Genomic DNA, 20896 nt, shown 5'->3' with positions numbered 1-20896 from the left:
GTTCTAAGTCCATTTCAAAAAAAAAGCCTAAACATATTTTTCCCTCTATTTTCTATCTATTCCCTCTGATTTCCTTTCTTTTTTTATCTCTTTTTTTCCCCTGAAAACACTGGCGATCCTCTAAAGATAGTATCTCTTCCCATCTCTGCAGTAATTGTCTCTACCTAAACAGGTACGGTGCAAATGAATCATGACCTAACATTCCGTAAGGGTAATATCCTTCTTGGTCATCCGTCCTGAGTCTCTGCCAAGTAAACCAAAGAACCAAAGAACACAAACAAACTGCACTCCCACTCTTTAAAAGGCATGTTTCTTTTTCTTTTTCTTTTTTGAGATGGTGTCTTGCTCTGTCACCAGGCTAGAGTGCAGTGGCGCGATCTCGGCTCACGGCACCCTCTGCCTCCCAGGTTCAGGCAATTCTCCTGCCTCAGCCTCCTGAGGAGTGGGGTCTACAGGCACGCGCCACTACACCCAGCTAATTTTTTGTATTTTAGTAGAGATGGGGTTTCACCATGTTGGCCAAGATCTCTTGACCTCGTGATCCGCCCACCTCGGCTTCCCAAAGTGCTGGGATTACAGGCGTCCGTGCTGGCCTATTTTTCTTGACTTTAAAATTACTTTGCTCATTATGGAGAGTTTGAAATCACACAGAACAGTAACAACAAGTCGCAAACTCTCATAATCCCACAAACTCTGGGTTGATCTATGTTAAAATTTTACTCTTATTTTTTAGTTAAGAAAGGGGCACTTAAAAAAATTAATGAACTAATACCAACAGTAACATTCGGAATTTTTTGTCTTTTCCTGACCTTACAGCAGGAGGTTTCGCCAGCTCATTAGATGTCCTTTGAAAACATCATTTTTAATGGTTGCGTATTATTTCCTCATGCAGCCCACCCTTAATTTAATTCGCCAGATCACTGTCGTGCATTTCGGTTTCCAATTGTTCAGTGTTATATGTCATTCTGTGATAAACATCCTTGTACACTAATTCCTCGGCTAATCTCAGAGAAACCCAGATGTCAGTTGAAATCATGACATTCCAAGTGGCACTGTCTCAAAACCCCCAATTCTGGTGGAAGCCTGTCATCCTGAAGGTTTCTGCTAATTGATGGGGGCGTGGCCTGCTGGCCTCCATGGCCTTCAAGCCTGGCTTTCCTCTGGGCTGCCGTATGCCCCTAGACCATGTCTATCCTGCCATGAAGCCAGGCTCCTTCTTTGGATTTCACAACAGAAAATCACTCACATGAAGCCGTACTATGTTCGACAGACACGGCTGAAGATTTTGGGGGTCCAGAGATGGTGCCACTTAGTGGTCCTCGTCCTCCTTCCCAGTTCTACTCTCCGCTCTCTGGTCCTTCCGTGAGTCAGGCAGAGTCGTGACCTCGTCCTGGGCAGTGGGGAAGCTGATCCACATGCAGATCATTAAGCATGGGGCTCATTTCCTACCCAACCATTGACTACAGCATTTTTTTCTCGGCAAAAAATTCTGATGCCAGCAGTCAATTCTCACAGTTAGAAGAGATTATAGTGTAGCAGGAGAATTACCAGGTCTAACAATATGAATGCTAGACATTGAAAATGTTTGAAGCCAAGGATGAGAGATGTGTGGATACGAAGGGAAGTAATAGCACCATTCATTTTGATGGTATTGTTTTAGGGACAGTGTCTTGCCTGTTGCTTAGGCTGGAGTGCAGGGGTGCAATCATAGCTCACTGCTATCTTGGATTCATTCAATTCTCCCATCTCAGCCTCCTGAGTAGCTAGGATTACACCACCATGCCCGGCTAATTTTTTTATTTTTATTTTCGTAGAGATGGGGCTTCGCTGTGCTTTCTAGGCTGCCCTCCATCTCCCAAAGGGTTGGATTCTAGGAGTGAGCACAGTTGTGTAATTGTTAACACTGCCAGTTTCCAGGATCACCATTTTAATGTGAACAGCGAACTTAGCCCAGGGGCTGGGCCTAGGAGTTACAGTTACCCGTTAACAACCTGAGAACTGTTCCTCAGAAAGGGATTGATAGAAATAATGCTGCACACCTATAGCCGTCTGATCTTCGACAAAGCTAACAAAAGCAAGCAATCAGGAAAGGGGTGCTTGTGCAATAGATGCTGCTGGGCTCATGGGCCAGCCATAGGCAGAAGACTAAAACCGGGCGCTTTCCTTATACCACGTACAAAAATCAACTCAAGATGGATTACAGGCTTAACTGTAAAACCTAAAAGTCCAAAAACCTTGGAGGATAAACTGGGAAATACCATTATGGACACAGAACCTGGCAAAGATTTCATGCCGAAGACATCAAAGGCAATTGTAACTGTGTTAGTTCATTCTCAAGTGGCTATGAAGAAATACCCAAGACTAGATAATTGAAATATAAAGAAAAGAGGTTTAATTGACTCAGAGTGCTACGTGGCTGGGGAGGCCTCAGGAAACTTACCATCATGGCAGAAAGCACCTCTTCACAGAGCTGCAGGAGAGAAGCTGAGTGCCAGTAGGGGAAATGCTAGACGCTTAGAAAACCATCAGATCCCATGAGAACCCACTCACGAACACGAGAAAAGCGTGGGGGAAACCACCCCCATGATTCAAGTACCTCTACCTGGTCCTGCCTTTGACACATGACGATTATTATAATTCCAGGTGAGATTTGGGTGGGGACACAGCCAAACCATATCGGTAACAGCAGAAATTGATAAACGGTATATAATTAAACTAAAGAGCTTCCGCACAACGAAAGAAACTATCACTAGAGTAAACAGACAACCTAGAGAATGGGAAAAAATATTTGCAAACTATGCATTCAACAGAGGTCTCATATCCAGAATCTATAAGGAACTTACATTTACAAGCAAAAAACAAACAACTTCATTCAAAAGTGGGCAAAGGACATGAGCAGACACTTTTTAAAAGAAGACATACATGTGGCAACAACCATATAAAGAAATGCTCGACATCACTAATCATTAGAGAAATGCGAATCAAAACCACCGCAGGACACCAGCTGACATTTGTTGAAATGGCTGTAATTAAAAAGTAAAAAAAAATAGATCTCTCTGAGGTTGCAGAGAGACGGGAACACTTATACGCTGCTAGTGGGAGTGTAAATTAGTTCATTTATTGTGGAAAGCAGTGTGCTGATTTGCCAAAGAATTAAAAATGGAATCACCATTCATCCTGGTAATCTCATGATTGTGTATATACCCAAGCAAATAGAAATCATTCTGTCACAAAGACGCATGCACACGTATGTTCATTGCAGCACTATTCACAATAGCAAAGACATGGAGTCGACCTAAATGCCTACCAATGGATTAAGAAAACGTGGTACATATACAACATGGAATACTATGCAGTTGTGAAAAAGAATGAGATCATGTCCTTTGCAGCAATGTGGATGGAGCTAGAGGCTGTAAGCCTAAGTGAACTAATACAGGAACAGAAAACCAAATACCACATGTTCCCACTTATAAATGGGAGCTAAACAAGGAGAAAACATGGATGCTAGGAGGGGGCAACACACACTGGGACCCCCTTGAGAGTGGAGGGTGGGCGGAGGGAGAGGAGCAGAAAACGTATCTATTAGGTACGTGGCTTACTACCAGGGAGGCAAAATTATCTGTACCCCAAACCCCAGTGACACACAGTTTACCTATATAACAAACCTGCACGGCTGGGTGCAATGGCTCTCACCTGTAACCCTGGCACTTTGGGAGGCCAAGGCGGGCGGACCACCTGAGGTCAGGAGTTTGAGTCCACCCGCAATGGTCAAGGTGGTAAAAATCCATCTCTACTGAAAATACAAAAATTAACCGGGTGTGGTGGCACACATCTGTAGTCCCAGCTACGCGGGAGGCCGAGGCAGGAGAATTGCTTGAACCTGGGAGGCAGAGGTTGTAGTGAGTCGAGATCACACCACTGGACTCCAGCCTGGGCAACAGGGTGAGACTCCACCTCAAAAACAAACAAACAAACAAACAACAAAAAACCCAAAACAACAAACCTGCACACGTACCCCTGAACCCAAAATAAAAGTTTAAAAAAAGTGATTTGTAGATGACCGAGAAAACTAAAGTCTCTGCCTGAGCTCCACCCCCTCTCCCTAATCCCCTGACCCTTACTCATTCTCACACTTGAGTGAGATCGGATTTAGAGGACAGGTAATTTATATTACCTGTTACATTAATAGGTTTATCCTAAATAAATCAAAAAGAGTATCCTAAAAATGCGATTATTTCTCCAAATAAATTAATTCGTTGGTTGGTATTTAGAGCTGGCAGTGCCCTCTTCTCTGTGGTTTTGCTGTCAGATTTTCCAGTCTTACAAGTGTCCATTTGCTAGTCGTGTATGTGAACACATCCAGTCCATCTGGCAGTGGACTCTGACACCCCCCACCTCTGGTCTTCCGAAATCTCCTGTCCCCGTGGCTGGCACTCAAACCCAGATGTCTGAGTTTCCAAGGACTATGTTTTTCCATGTGTCACAGAAAACTCTACTAACGCTGTCTGCAGTCTTATTGTGACCATGATCACTTTTGCTCTCGTTAGACACAGGGTCTTTCAGCTCAGATTTGGCCATCATACTTTTAATTCCCACTCTCATTTGGCTCATGTTAAGGTTTAAAAAGAATATGGAAAAGCTCTGAAGAAAAGCTCACCCTCTTGCACCTTCCTGAAGGAAGACCCTGACTCCTACCTCTCTCCCAGTGAGGAAGAGAGGAAGAATCTCCTATTTTCAGAGGTGGTCTATGGAGGAGAAAACCCCAGATTCCATCCACAGGGTGGTCTCTCTGGAAGATTCTGGGGCCACCCTAGAAGAGTTAGGTGGGAGGGCAGGGCGTGGTGGCTCACGCCTGTAATCCCAGCACTTTGGGAAGCCAAGGTGGGCGAATTGCTTGAGGTCAGGAGTTCGAGACCAGCCTGCCCCACATGGTGAAACTCCTTCTCTACTAAAAATACAAAAATTAGCTGGGCATGGTGGTGTGTGCCTGTAATCCCAGCTATTTGGGAAACTGAGGCTGAAGAATCACTTGAACCCGGGAGGGGGAGGTTGCAATGAGCCAGGAACATGCCACTGTACTCTAGCCGGAGTGACAGAATGAGACTCGGTCTCAAAAAAAAAGAGAGTTAGGTGGGAGGAATCAGTGCCTTCTTTGATTCAAGAGTCTGACAGGTCAGCTCTAGGGGATTGAGTGGAGACCTTCATTCTGCAGGGCAGAGGGATAACATTTCACCTCTATCTCCCAGGTGTGCCCAGGCTCTCCTGTAGACACAGCCTACCTCCCCCTCCTATAATCCTCACCAGCAAACACACTCGGGGTGCTGCTGACTCACTCCGGATCCTACAGGAGGCTTCTTGAGGACGGGTCTAGTGAACCAAACTTGGAAACAGAAGGTGAGCCTGGAGGCAGCAGAGCCTAGCCCGGAGGGAAGACGGCCGGGACAGCTGAGTCATCCGTGCTCATCACTCACCCAAGGATTTGATGTTCCTTTGGCTGGCATCTATTTTCTCTTTGCGAAACTATTGATCCTGCTGCCAAATGTACCCTAAGGCTACCTCAGGTATCAGCGAGGTGAATGAGAAATTCAGTAACTCGAGGACGCAGTAACCTGAGGACACGGAGGACAATGCCTTGGACTTTCATCAGTAGACCTAGGCCTGGCTGGGCCACCGACCCCAAGCAGAACTGAAATTTAGCAAGAGATGAGGACAGTAACATTCGGGTCTGTTCACCAAGCCCCCAGCCTGGTACCAGACATTTTTGGCTTTCTGCAAACAGCTGCACAGAAGCAGTGGCCAAACCCATCTAGCGTGTGATGAGTCATCTTGCGTCAGCATCCACATCCTATGAGGGCTCCTTTAGCTGCTGTGTCTGTCTTGGGCTTTTTCCAAAAGGCGAGGGAGCCAAATATCCAAGCCCCCACACTAATGAGCACTTCGGGATTCCACGCAAGCAAACTTATTTCACCCCCCAAGACGCATCCACACTCCTGATTATTCATTGGCTGGCACGGAGAAGCAAGACTGAAGGAACTGACTTGACTTAAATCAGAAAAAAGAAAAACTTGGCGGTATGTATCTTCTTCTTCTTCTTATTATTTGAGACGGAGTCTCACTCTGTTGCCCACGCTGGAGTGCTATGGCGTGATCTCAGCTCACTGTAACCTCCGCCTCCCAGGTTCAGGTGATTCTCCGGCCTCAGCCTCCTGAGTAGCTGGGATTACAGGTGTCTGCCACCACAGCTGGCGAATTTTTTGTATTTTTAGTAGAGATGGGGTTTCACCAGGTTGGTCAGGCTGGTCTTGAACTCCTGACCTTGTGATCCACCCACCTCGGTCTCCCAAATTGCTAGGATTACAGGTGTGAGCCTCCGCACCCAGCCAGCAGTATGTATCTTTAGGAAAATATAAGACAGTGTGAAGTCCTTCTCTTTATTCTGAGTCCAGGGGTTTCTCTGATAGCAAGGTTAGAGAAATTAAAACAGATTTTGAGTTTCTAAAGTTTTACCAAGTATGATGATAGAATGTACCTCTCTAGAGATTTTAAATAGGCATTCTTCATATGCATGATCTTACGTGAACACTACAAAATTCCGAGAATCGAACATTTATTATGACCGCCATTGTACAGAGGAGAGAAAACAGGTTCCTAAAGATGAAATGATTTGCTCAAGGAGGATGTCACAAATCATTGATCGAAGTTAAATGCGGAACCAACATTCTGACTCCATACCCCATCGATGTTTCCCCCAAACGACACAAGGTGTTTTCCTGAAATGTCTTCAATGAAAGCCCACATAAATACTTTGAAGAGCGCTTCAAACGTTTTACCTAGCCCTGTGTTGTATGATGCTGAGAAATTGATCTCCACGTGTGCATCGTGCACGTGGCCACGAGATGGCAGGGCAGCCTCGATGATTGAGAAAGTGGCTTCATTCCTTGCACCAGTAGAGGGCTGTCGTTCCACGTTTCAAAAAGTAAGAAACGAGGAAAAAACAAAACAAAACAAAACAAAACAAAACAACAACAACAACAACAACAAAAAAAAAAAAAAAAAAAAAAAAAAGAAGAAGAAAAGAAAAACCAGACCAAACCAAAACAAAACCCCTCAGTGTCTACGCTGATGAAATAGGATGGTGGGAGGTTTCTTTTTCTTTTTCCTTTTCTTCGCCAAATTAGGCAGTGAGAGTTCAAACAAACAAGTCTCCATTTTCACCTCTGTGTTTGCTTTCGGAGGCACGAGGTCAGGACGTGGGCCAGCCGCCTAGCCTGCATTATTCATCTGTCCAGTTCCAGTCCTGGAACAAACGTGAAGAAATGAAGTCGCTTCAGTCGAGGGAAAACAGTGTTGTTATTGTTGCTGGCGACAGTTCTATTTGCCAACAAACATAAAAACATACTTTGGAACCCAAATGGGCTTGTCAGAGGGAACTTTTGTTCCATGTTTGGGCTGGGACGCTTCCAGATAGAAATCAGGATGGCATTGGGACTTCGGGAGGCGGGGAGAGGGCTGCGCTCAGCAGCTACTGACCCCAAAGGCCAGGCCATCAGCTGCAGCTTCATCTGGGTGCTGTTGACCGCAGCCCACGCGGCTCCGGGTGGCCAGCTGGGGTCATTGCCCTGAATGGGTATTATGGGGGAGGAGACCAGGGCATGCGGTCCAGGAGGCCGGGCTCGCCACAAAAGGGGATTAACAGGCTCTGGAGTCTGAGTTTTTGGAAGGTGGTTCTCACTTTGGGACTTTGGGATCGTGAAAGCGGTCCTGATTCTGCGTGGTTTGTTTGCTGTAAGGTCTCAATTATCCCAGGATTGTTGGCAGCACCTTCGAGATCCCTTTGCTACGTGGATTAATTACTCCAGGGATAAAGCCATCCTCGCTGTGCCTGCTGGTGAGCGTTTAGGGTCTGTAAACTCATGTAAATGCCAGTCTAAGGGAGCATAATTCAGGAGGCCAATCTGCCCACCCCCTGCCACTGTTACATAATTCAAGTTGAAGGTTCGGTCCACAGCTGTCCGGGGGCTGCCTCCTCCCTCGCAGATGGGAGAAGCTTGCTCGATGGACTGGACTTACACTAATACGTTAGCCATTTGGAAAGAGGAGATGGCCATAAATTACTACCATGGTGAATATCATTAAAACGCCGCAGAACCAAAAGCTCCGTGTGCACGTGAACTCCTGCGCCTCGCGCTGCCACTCCGCAAAGCTGCAGTATCACCGAACGCTTTACACTGAGCTCTAAAGCTGGAAAGGCGTCTTAGAGACGAGCAGGTCCAGGCGACCGTGCCTAAGACAGCAAGTTCCCCCTAGGAGGGGTTCGAGAAATGTTTGGTGAATGAGTGAGCCCCTCATTTTACGGACTACGTAACAGCTCCTGGAAAAGGAAGCGATTGCCCCCATGGCACACTTCACTGGTGGCAGAGCAGGGCACTACAGCACAGCTGACTCTCAGGTTAGTCCTGGGTCCATTCCGTTTTGCTGCCTCGCATTTAAAAAATGCGTTTTAATTTTGTTGCTGTTTTTTCAAGCCTTATTTTGATCTACGGTTTGCTTCAGAACTGCATAGTAATGAGGCAGAAGCCTCACATTTCTAGCCTTCAGATTCATTTGGGTCTTAATTTCCAACCACTGAGCTTTGTAAGCCTTAACTGACCCTAGAGTTAAAAAGTTTGGCCGGCCGAAGTGGCTCACACCTGTAATCCCAGCACTTTGGGAGGCCGAGGAGGGCGAATCATGAGGTCAGGAGATCAAGACCATGCTGGCTAACAAGGTGAAACCCCGTCTCTACTAAAAATACAAAAAATTAGCTGGGCGTGGTGGCACGCGCCTGTAGTCCCAGCTACTCAGGAGGCTGAGGCAGGAGAATTGCTTGAACCTGGGAGGCAGAGGTTGCAGTGAGCCGAGATCACACCACTGCACTCCAGCCTGTTGACAGAGTGTGACTCCGTCTCAAAAAAAAAAAAAAAGAGAAAAGTTCAATTTCCAGCATTTGGTCTCAGATTTATGGCCACTTATGATAGAAGACTCAAATGTATTCAACAAATCAGGGGTTGCAAACTTTTTCTGGAAAGGGCCAGGCAGTCAATACTTGAGGCTTTGCAGGCCACACGGGCTCTGTCACAACTATTCAGTTTGGGGTTTTAGTGCACAAGCAGCCACAGAGAATGCATACGTGAATGAGCATGGCCGTGTTCCAGTATAAGAGAAAAACAGGCAGGAGGGAAACAGATTTGGCCCTAGGGTCAGTCTGCTGACATCTGCAAAGGCGGACTTGGTCTTTGACTTAATATTTTTCCATATTCCAGATCTAAGTAAAGGTATGTCATTCATCCTTACAGAGTCCGTTCACATTCCCAGTCATATCCATCCGCCTTAAGAAATAGAATTTTTAATTTTTTCAATCAGAGACTTGACAGTCCTTAGGAGAAAATGTATTTGTATGGTGCTCCTGGGAGTTTGTGAGATAATGTCTTGGGTTGGGCTTCTTAACAGGTTAGGTAGTTTAAATTTTGTTCCTCAGTTCTGAAGACGGGAGGTGGGGAATTCTGAGATTAAGGAGTGGGCAGATCCAGGGTCTGGCAAGGGTCCCCTTCCTGGTTGGCAGGTGGCTTTTTCTCACTGTCTCTTCAAGTGGCAGAGAGAGAGTGAGTGTAAGAGAGAGAGTGAGTGTGTGTGTGTGTGAGAGAGTGCTCTTGTGTCTGTGCTCATAAGGGCACTAATTCCATTCATCAGGGCTCCACCCTGATGACCTGACCAGCCCCCAAAGGCCCCACCTCCAAATACTTTCGCATTGGAGATTCGGGCTTCAACATATGAATTCAGAGAACACACACACATTCAGCCCATAGCTATAGGTAGGTAAAGCCAACACAATAACAAACCTTAGAGATGAAGGAACTGAAGGAGAGGGTTGGAGACCAGAATCGTAACTTCTAATATGTGCCCAATACTATGGTATGCCAAGCACGCTGCTACACCACTGACTCCTTGCAAGATCAGAGAGAGATTTTCATTATTATGCTAACTTCATAGATAAATACTGAGAGATTAATCATGTGATCAAGTCTTATTCTAGGAAGCAGCAGAGCTCTGTCTAGTTCTGCCTGGCTCTCATGCATGCTCCCTCCCTGTCCCACACCGGGCACTTCATTCTTACGAATCATCACCTGTTCCAGAGGCAAGGAAGGCACACTAATCATCTGTCCACACTTAATTCCCATACCCTCGCTAGGAGCCTGAGGTTTGTTGAATGTTAAAGTATAAGTACTTGAAGGGATGATTCGATTTTTTTTTTTTTTTTTTTTTTTTTTGAGATGGAGTCTTGCCCTGTTGCCCAGGCTGGAGTACAGTGGTATGATCTCAGCTCACTGCAACCCTGCCTTCTGGGTTCAGGCAATTCTCTTGCATCACCCTTCTGAGTATCTGGGATTACAAGCATGCATCACCACGCGGGGCTACATTTCTGTATTTTTAGTAGAGATGGGGTTTCACCATGTTGGCCAGGCTAGTCTTGAACTCCTGATCTCAAGTGATCCACTGGCCTTAGCCTCCCAAAGTGCTGGGAGTACAGGCATGAGCCACTGTGCATGGCCAACAGGACCTTTTAACTGTACATTTTAATGTAATATTCTCTTTAAAAATAACTGTCTATCCCTGTCCCAAATCAGCCTGACTACCAGATTTGAGTTCTTAGGTGCAGGAATTCCCCGCTTCTGCATGACGTTAGGAGAGGTGCTGGGGTGATTTAGGAGCCCTCCCATGCCCAGTCAGTGCCGGGGCAGGGGTGGGGGTGCCCACGGGAGGCAGGGCTGCCAGGCTGTGTGTGGGGCCTGGGAAGAGAGCTCCTACTTCCTCATGGAGCCCCTGCCATGCGCTCTGGGTGGGCACGGGAAAGTGATTGACAGAAATAAAAGCACCACCTAGAACCTCAGAGACATTCTCAAAATTCACGTCCGGTGCAGCCGTTCTGGGATGAACACAGGGTCGTGGGGCAGCACCCTGTCGTTTGGTCGGTTGGGAATGATGGTACCTGTCCATGTGACTTTGGAGAAGCTGTTTCTCTCCTCCCCGTTTCACTTTCCTTCTGGGGCTGAATCAGGCAATCCCCAGCGCCCCTTCCAGTTAGAGGAAGAGAGAGCAGCCGGCGACATGCCGCGGGTTCTCCCTGCGAGGCTGGAAGGGTAGTGAAATTGTCTGAGATAAACACGGAAGAAGGACTGAGCCTTCTGCAGATCCAGAGGCCGCCCGCTGTGTGGCAAACTCTGGAGACTTTTGTTTAGTACCCAGACTTCTGCTTTTTGGAGGCAGACCTCAATTCATCCCCAAAAAGAAATCTGAAATAGCAGAAAGAATTTCAAACAGGATAGGAATTTGGGCTCTGCCAAGATCCAGGGAAGACGCAGGGTGTGAGGATTTCAGGGGAGGTGACGGAGCGGGTGGGTGGTGAATGGCTGCTTTCTACTCTCCGGTCTCAGGAGGCCTTGCTGGGACAGGTGAGCTAAGGGTGTGCAGCTGGTTTACTTGGGGCATGTGACTCTCCAGCCTCAAGTCCGGTTTCTGGTCGGTAAAATAAGAACATGGGATGATCATTTCAAATGTGTGCTACACGCCGGAGTCTGGGGCTCATGGATCAGGGCTTGCTTTTTTTTTTTTTTTCTTCATTGTAATCCTTTAGAATATAAAGGATTTGTTTCATTGTCATATTTGGTGCTGAATTATTTTCCAGTTTTTGCTGACTGGTTTTTTTTTTTCCCTTTTTGAGAGAGGACATCACTCTGCTACCCAGGTTGGAGTGTAGTGGTGCAATCAGAGCTCACTGCAACCTCGAACTCCTGAGCACAAGTCAAGTGCTCTTTCTGTCTCAGCCTCCCAAGCAGCTGGGAGTACAGGCACACACAAACGTGCCCAGCTAATGCTTTTGATTTTAGTGGCGATGAGGTCTTTCTCTGCTGCCCAGGCGGAAATGCAGTGGCACAAACATGGATCTGTGAGGTACAACGAAGCTCTGAGATCCCATCAGCAGCCTAAACCTCGTGGGCTCAAGTGATCCTCCCAACTCAGCCTCCTAAGTAGCTGAGACTACGAGTGCACACCACCACACCAGGCTAAGCGTTTCTCTTTACTTGTAAATTTTCTTTATTTTTTGACGTCAGGGCATTTACTATCACTCATTCTAGAAATATTTCCTATTTTTGAGACGGAATCTTGCTCTGTCACCCAGCTGGAGTGCAGTGGCATGATCTTGGCTCACTGCAACCTCCGCCTCCCAGATTCAAGTGATTCTCCTGCCTCAGGCTCCCAGGTACATGGAACTACAGGTGTGCACCACCACACCCAGCTAATTTTTGTATTTTTAGTAGAGATGGGGTTTTACCATGTTGCCCACACTGGTCTTGAACACCTTACCTCAAGTGATCCACCCACCTCGGCCTCCCGAAGTCCCGGGATTACAGGCATGAGCCACTGTGTCTGACCAGAGAAAAATTTTCTTTCATATTTTTTCCACATTGTTTTTATGCTTACGAAGTTTTTTCTTTCTCATGTGGAGGAGATCAAGTGCTTATATACAAGTTTTCATGGCTTTATTATATATGTTTAACATATTTTTGTTTTCAAAATTTGAAATTAATTTATACACATTAAAAAATTTAAGAAACGTGTATATGTGAGTTTCCATGAGAAATAAAAACACCACATTCACACGCAATTGTACTGCCTTTCCCAGAGACAACTACTGTTAACAATTGATGGATGAGTTCTTCAGACTTTCAATTTGAGGCATATGTGTGTGTGTGTGTGTGTGTGTGTAGAGACATGTATGTGGCATTTGTTCTTACATAGGAAAACATACACCCATATAGTACATGTCATTCAACAGCTTGGTTTTCTTCACAGGACACTAGCTTTTGGAGATCTTTTCATGCCAGTGCACATAGCTTTGCCTTATTCTTCCTAACATGTGCAGTGTTCATGTACTGTAATTTACACATGACTTGGAAATTCATTTAAAAGTTGTGTCAGTCAATGGTGTTAGATGAAGATGCAGACAGAGTTCTCTTCCCCAAGCAGCCAGTTTTCCAAACAGCAATCCTCGCCTGTGTGCTGGGGGGGGATTTTTTTTTCTTTTTCTTTTTTTGAGACAAGGTCTTGCTCTGTTGCCCAGGCTGGAGTGCAGTGGTGTGATCTCGGCTCACTGCAGCCTCGAACTCCAGGGCTTAATCGATCTTCTCATCTAAGCCTCCTGAGCAGTGGGGACTACAGGCATGTGCCACTAAGCCTGGCTAACTTTTTATAGAGACAGGGTTTCACTGTGTTGCTCGGGCTGGTCTCGAACTCCTGGGCTCAAGCAGCCTGCTCACTTTGGCCTTTTAAAGTGCTGGGATTACTGGCATGAGCCACTGCACCTGGTCTGGATGTTTTTGTACTTTGTTTTTTAAGGTAATGCAGTGGACAACGCATTTTAGAAATAAGGAGAGCAAAATGTGTGTATCGCTGTACAATGTAGAATGTGCTTTCTCACTGAGATGCTAGGACATGGAAATATTATTTTTTTTCCTGTTTTACACCTGGGCAGGTAAGGTGTGAGGTGGGCAGTAGGAGGTTAAGGGGTTGCCCAGGCTACACATCTAAGTGTTGAGCTGGAACTTGAATTCAAGTCTCCTGACTACGAGTCCAAGCGTTCTTTGAGCCGCAGCCAAGAATTTAAGAAGTTTCACCAATAGAGAGGCGAAGAATCCCTTCCTTTCTCCCTGCCACCTGTTCTCCCTTCCTTCCTTCTTTGAACAGTTATTTATTGAGCTTCTCCTGCGTGGCAGGCACAGCGCGAGGGTTTGCCATGAGAAAGCCTCACGACTTGCAGAAGGTAATTATTCTCAGCTTCAGCTTCCTTATGTGTGTAATGATCTGTGAGGTACAACGAAGCTCTAAGATCCCATCAGAAAGATTCATCTAGTTAACCAGGAAATGAAATCCACCAAATCACCAGTTGCCTTGAACACTCTGTTTAAATATCAAGGATTTGCTGTTTTATTTTGAGAACTTCATAGGGTTCCTGCACTGGAAGGGGTTCTGCATAATCCATTAGTCTGTCTGACCCCTTGCTTTGGACAGGTGGATGATACATTTTTCAGCAAAGAAACTGCCTAGTCGTTCTGTGTTGTTGTTGTTGTTGTTGCTGTAGATTTAAAGCATCAGTTGATTATCTCAAGGTCTCTGTGGCTCAGGAATCTGGGCCTGGCTTAGCTGGGTCCTTCTGGCTCAGGGTCTCTCGCCAGGCTGCAATCAAAGATGATCCTGGGATGGAGCCATCTTAAGGCTGGGCTGGGGGAGGATCCATTACCCAGCTTACTCACTGGCTGTTAGCAGGATGAGTTGGCAGGATTCATTTCCTCACTGGCTGCTGGCTGGAGACATTAGTTCTTGCTATGTGGGACTCCCCACTGGGCAGCTTGCAACATGGGACCTGACTCCCTTCACAGCAAGCGAACAAGAGAACATGTACTAGGAGGGAAGCCACAGTCTGTTGTCACCTTATCTTGGAAATGAGGTCATCATCTCTGCCACAGGAGGCAGGGACCATCGGGGGACACACTTGAGGCCGCTGACCACAGTAGGAATTGCTGTGTTCTTCAGCGGAAGCATAGAAAGTCCGGGTAACTCTGCTGAGGTTGTACAAGAGATGGAGGAGGGGCTGGCTGTCAACCCAGGTCGTCTGTCTGCAGAAGTTGCTCTTGTTGCTACCATGCTACTGCCCCACGGTTAGAAAGCCGGTGGATGCGTTCCCTGAACGGAGAGGACTAAAGGAACTGGCCAGGGCAGGGAAACTCAGCCTTTCCCTTGCCACTGCAACTATTGCGAAATACAATTAGAGAAAAAGTTAGCACCTACTTAATCATGGCTATCTGGTGCCTTTCTTTTGTCTCAAAGTGTAAGACATATGCATTTGCACATGATGATTTGCAAAAAAAAGTATGCAAAAGAACACAGAGAAAAGTGTATCCCCCACACGTCCTTCCCACGGTGCTTCGCTTCCCTCCTCGGGAGCAGCCCGCGGTCCCAGTTTCTTGCGTGTCCTTCAGAGATATTCTATGAATGTACAAGCTTGTGAGAACAGCCTTTTTTGGTTGTTTTTTAAAAATACACACATAGGAGTAAAAAGGCAATTTGCCGAGTGGGAAAAGATTAAGGACTCATCCAGTATTGAGTAAAAACAAACAAAAATCCTACAAATCAAAAAGAAAGAGATGGATGACCTCACAAGAAAATGGATGGAAGACATTTTACCAAAGTCAAAAGCGAAATGGCCCCTGACGCAAGAGATGCCAAACCTCACTAGTCATCAGGGAAATGTACAAAGTGGCCAGGAGACGCCCCCTTAGCACGTGGGGAGGGCAAAAACACAGAGCGTGGGAAATGCCAGGGTACGAGTGAGTCAGTTTCTCCACAGCCTCGTCAACAAGTGGGTTGCCCCCACATTTTATAAGAAGTCACTCTTATAGGTGTGCAGAAATATCCCATTGTGGTTCCAACACGCCTTTCCCTCATAGGTAAGGAAGCCTAAGTCCCTTCACATGCTCACATGCTCACATGCTGTCTGTAGGTCTTCTGTGAAATGCCTGTTCAAGTATTTCCCATTATTTACTTGGATTATCTGTCCTTTCATGGTTGAATTTTGAGAGTTATTTCTTTAATCTAGGTTGTTTCCTTTTTTAAAGTGTCATTGATACTCTTTTTTTGAGATGGGGTCTTGCTATGTTGCCCAGGCTGGTCTCGAACTCCTGAGCTCGAGGAATCCTCCTGTCTCAGCATCCCAAAGTGCTGGGATTACAGGTGTGAACCACTATGTCCTGGCCCCTTGTTCTTTGCCATCAAAATGGACTTTAGCTATTTTTGGCCTTTTCTCTCACACACAGATTTTTTTTCTTGGATCAACATCTCGTGTTTTATCTGAAGTCATCTGATTTAAAGAACTGTGGAGAGTTTCTGAAGAATTGGCAACTTTATGTAGAATGAGAAGATATGTAGTCTTCTCATTCCTGAATGTGGTCTAATTCTCCGTTTATTCAGGATTTCTTTTATGCCTTTTGGTAATATTTTGTCATTTTCATTAAAGAGCCTTGAACATTGTTAGAGGAGAACCTTGTTCTTTGATCTTGGTTTCTGTCTGGAAGGCTTTTCCCCAAGCACACTTCCTTTCCTTGACCCACTTCACCCTTGTAGAGAGGTTATGGCCCATCTAATATCAGATGAGCAAAGACTACCTAAGTTTAGCTTCATCTTTGTTTGGTGGGTAAGTAAGAAGCCCGCAGTGAGGAGGCATTTTGTTTGTTTCTCTAGGGTAGGTTTGTTTTTTGCTGGAGGTCCTGGTGAATATAAGTTGTGCCAGTAGCATCATTATCTCATTCCTATCTCAGAGAAAATCAACATTTTCGCATTAAGTGTGATGTTTTCTGTAAGTTTTCTATAGGTGCCCTTCATCAGTTTTAGGTAGTGTCCTTCAGTTCTAGGTTGCCAAGAATATATGTCATGAATGGATGTTGAATTTCATCAAATTATTCTCTGCATTTATTGAAATGATCATTTGATGTTTCTTTTCTATTTTGTCTACAAGGTGAGTTACACAATTTTTTTGGATAATTTAAAATTGAAAATGTGTACAAGAAGCTCTCATAACTCTTTACCCAGATTTACCAGTTGTTTAATTTTTGCCTCATTTGCTTTATCATTCTTTCCATATACATACATACATATATATATATATATATATATATATATATGAGCATGTTGCTTAATTTAGGTACCATTTTAGGCTAAATTGGAGATAGTATGCCCTTTTACCCCTAATTATTTACTAAGAACAGAGACATTCTATGGCAGGAATTCAGTGAAGGCAAGAAATCAAAGTCATACATTACCATTTCATACATGTGAATATTAAACCAACCTTGCATTCTTAGAATAAACCCCACTATGAATGACATGACGTTCTATCCTTATTATATGTTATTACGCTGATTGGCTTGACTTTGCCTGCCTCGCTTTTTTCCTGCCTTTTCCCCCTTTCCCCTCCCTTCCTTCTTTCCTCTCTCCCTGCGTTGTTTCTTCCCTCCCTCCCTCCCTCCTCCTTCCCTTTCTCCCTCCCCTCCTCCCTTTCTTCTCCCTTCTTCTCTCGCTTTCTTTTGTATTTAAGCAAGAGTTGACCCTATAATTTTCTTCTTGTGATAAACCTGTTTACTCTTAGACAGTGGGTTGGGAAGTAGTCTCTCCTTTTCCATTTTCTCAAATAGTTGTGTAAGATTGGTACTATTTCTTCCTTAAATGTTGAAAAGAATTTACTCCTGAAGGCATGAGAAGATTTTCTATTTGAGAGTCACTTTAATAGCTGTAAGACTTGATTGTCTCTCTTTTTGTGTCCATTTAGTAAATGATGTTTTTTCCCAAGTGGTGGTTTAATCTAATTTTCTAGTTAATTGTGATAAAGTTGCTCATAATATCACATTATCTTTTTAATATGTGAGGATATAGAGTTATGTCTTCCGTTTCATTTCCAGTATTTTTATTTGCCCTTCTCTCTTTTTTTCTTCATTAGTCTTACTATGGGTTTATGAATTTTATTAGCCTTTTCCAATAACCAGCATTTGGATTTGCTTATTCTCTCTTATATTAATATGTTTGCTTTCTATTTTATTAACTTCTGTTTTTATATTTTCATTTTCTTCATTTTACTTTCTTTGGTTTAATTTGCCATTCCCCCCCCTAACTTCTTAAGATAGATGCTTGTAACAACGATTTTCAATCTTTCTTCTTTTCTAATCACATGGATTTAAAACAAAAGTTTTTCCTTTAAGCATTACTTTAGCAGACTTCCCTAAGTTTTGATATGTAATGTTTAACATAATTTCTAAATACTTTCTCATTTTTATTGTGATTTCTTCTTTGGCTCTTAAATAATATAGCAGTGTATTATTTAATTTCTAAATATATATATAGGGATTTTTTTAGCGTTTATGTGACTAATTTCTGGTTTAATTTTACTGTAGTAAGATAATATATATATTCTATGTGATTTTGATATTTTTCAAAATTGGTAAGACTTGTATTGTCAGTATTGTAGAGGGCGCCGGTTAAAAAGTGACTATTATTTAGTTGTGGGGTATAGTGTTCTAAATGTGTTAATCAGTGCAAGTTTGTTAATCAGATTGTTCAATTTTTTTAATATTGTTACCAACTCTTTAGGCCTTCTTTATTAGCTACTGAGAAAGTTAATATCTCTCCCTGTGATTTTGGATTTGACTGTTTCTCCTTTGGTTAAGTCAGTTTTTGCTTCATATATTTTTGGTCTATGTTATAAGCTATGTACAAATTTAGAATTATTACATCTTCCTGACAGATTGAATCTTTTATATTTAGCTATAAAATTCTAATCTGATAATCTTTGCTTTTGTTGAATTTAATCAGATTTCATATGTGTGATATATTGTGACTTATCATTTCCAGTGTTTTTCTTTAAGCATCTCTTTGGCTATTTTTTCCCTTCTGATTCTTTCTGGGACATCGGTCCCCGACTCCCAACCATCCCTACCTCCAAACTTTTCATTTCACTGCTTTGGCCCTTGCTGGTTTTAAATTCTTCAACTATCCATTGATCATAATCACACCTGCCTCCTTTTCGCTATAAATGTAAGCAACTTTAGCTTTGCTTTCTAAATAAAAATATTGTATTTGTATTTTTACTCTCCGTAGTTAATTATAATTGCTATTCCATCAACTTTCATACTCATCTTTTTTTTTTTCCTTGCATACCACAATTTTGGTATGGGTTTAAATTGTCCCCCCACCTCCACAACCTTGATAAGGGCCATCTTATAGTGAGAGTCTGTAGGGGTAGAAGCAACCTTAATCTTTGTATATCTGTGAACATTTTTATATCACTCTCACGGTTAAATGCTCGTTTAACTCAATATAAAATTCCAGGTTGTTTGTTATTTTTTCCTCAACATTTTGAAGCTATTATTCCATTGTCCTTTGTCCTCCATTGGGGATGATATAAAATTTGCCAAATATCTAATTGTTATTTCATTGCAAATAATTCATCACTTCTGTCTTGTAGCTTACAGGATTTTTTCTTTATCTGTGTAGTTCTATAGTTTCACTATGATGAGTCCAGATGTGGATTTATACTAGAGAGCTGAGAACATTTTTCTCTAGAATTTCATGTCTTTCTTCAATAATGGAAAATCATTATTATTATTTACAAATATTACTTCTCTGTCATTCCCAACATTGACTTATTTTTGGAATTCTAGTAAATGTATCTAGGAATTTCTTAATCTAGTCTCTGTATTTCTTAACTGCTTGTATGTATAGATATATACATATATGTATTCAATATCAGATATATGTATATGTATACACATACACATATAGTTACATTTTCTTTTTCTTTTTTTTTAAGAGACAGGGTCTTGCTATGTTGCCCAGGCTGGTCTTGAACCCCTGGACTCAGCCTCCCAAAGTACTGGGATTACAAGCATTAGTCATCGTGCTGGGCTTCCTTTCTTTTCCCTATGCTGAAGAATTCTGGAAGAATTCTTCAGTGTTCCCTTCTAATTAATATATTCTTTGTCTTATTGTGTCCAGTTTAGATTCATCTCATATACTGATTTTTTTTTTTTTAGATGGAGTTTCACTCTTGCTGCCCAGGTTGGAGTGCAATGGTGCCATCTTGGCTCACTGCAACCTCCACCTCCTGGGTTCAAGCGATTCTCCTGCCTCAGCCTCCCAAGTAGCTAGGATTACAAGCATGAACCACCATGCCTGGCTAATTTTATACTTTTAGTAGAGATGGGGTTTCACCATGTTGATCAGACTGGTCTCAAACTCCTGATTTCAGGTGATTCTGCTGCCTTGGCTTCCCAAAGTGCAGGGATTACAGGTGTGACCCGCCGTGCCTGGTCCAATACTGAATTTTTAAAAAGGAATCTATTTTTATATTTCAAGCCTTGTAGTTGATTCTTCTTCACATATAACTGTTCTTTCGTTTTTTTTTTTTTCCCTCTCTACATTTTCTTGGCATCTTAAAATGAAAGATATTATTTCATTTATATCTTTGTTCATTATAAACATTCTTTTCTAAAAAAATCTTTCCTAGGCTGTTCCATAAAATCGATTTAATCAGAAATCAATTCACATTCAGGGTCTTGATTTCATTCTCATTAGATTTCTTTATGTTTGGGGATTTGGGTTTGGGTGCAGGTTGTGGGTGGGAGATTTGGGTTTGTTTTCTCTCTCCCCACCTCACCCCCCCCCCCCTTTTCCCTCTCCTTCCCAGTGATTCACAGCTGCTTAGAGTTGTTGCATCCAGGTCTCTAATCCTGAATCATGTCTCCTACTTCAGGGCTGTCCTCCCATAGTAGGCAGGGGAAAAGAACCCTTATGATGTGCAGAATATTCACATGGATTTGTTGTGGGCATTGGCTCACGCAATTACGAAGGCCAAGAAGTCCCATGAGCTGTTGCCTGCAAACTGGAGAACCAGGAAAGCTGGGAGTGTGACTGTTTTTCAGTGCAAAGTCCTGAGAGCCAGGACCTCTGATGTTTGAGAGCAAGCGAAGGTGGATGACCAAGCTCAAAAGTGTGAGCAAATCCACCCCGTTCCTCTGCCTTTTTGTTCTATGTGGGCCTTCACTGGATTAAATGGTGCCCACTCACATGGGTAAGGGAGATCTTCCCACTCAGTCTACTGACTCCAAAGCTCAGAAACACCCTCACAGACACACCTTGAAATGATGGGTTACCAGCTACCTGGGTATCCTTTAGTTCAGTCAAGTTGACATATAAAATTAGCCAACACACCTACCCTAGTGACATTAGGGCTACTGTATTCTCAGACACTACATTT

At 43.7% G+C, this 20896-nt stretch overlaps 1 long non-coding RNA gene across 1 annotated transcript in view; it reads left to right on the top strand.

The window, feature by feature from the left end:
• Positions 1 to 7700: 7700 nt before the first annotated feature.
• LOC120362020 (uncharacterized) overlaps positions 7701 to 20896 on the top strand; it is a 55930-nt gene continuing 42734 nt past the window's right edge. The window contains exon 1 of the long non-coding RNA XR_005578026.2: positions 7701 to 8449. This is a non-coding gene — a long non-coding RNA (uncharacterized LOC120362020). The remainder of the gene's footprint in view (positions 8450 to 20896) is intronic.

This window comes from Saimiri boliviensis, chromosome 14 (genome assembly GCF_048565385.1).
Source record: "Saimiri boliviensis isolate mSaiBol1 chromosome 14, mSaiBol1.pri, whole genome shotgun sequence".
Taxonomy (NCBI): domain Eukaryota; kingdom Metazoa; phylum Chordata; class Mammalia; order Primates; family Cebidae; genus Saimiri; species Saimiri boliviensis.
This window is presented reverse-complemented; position numbering and strand designations above follow the sequence as displayed.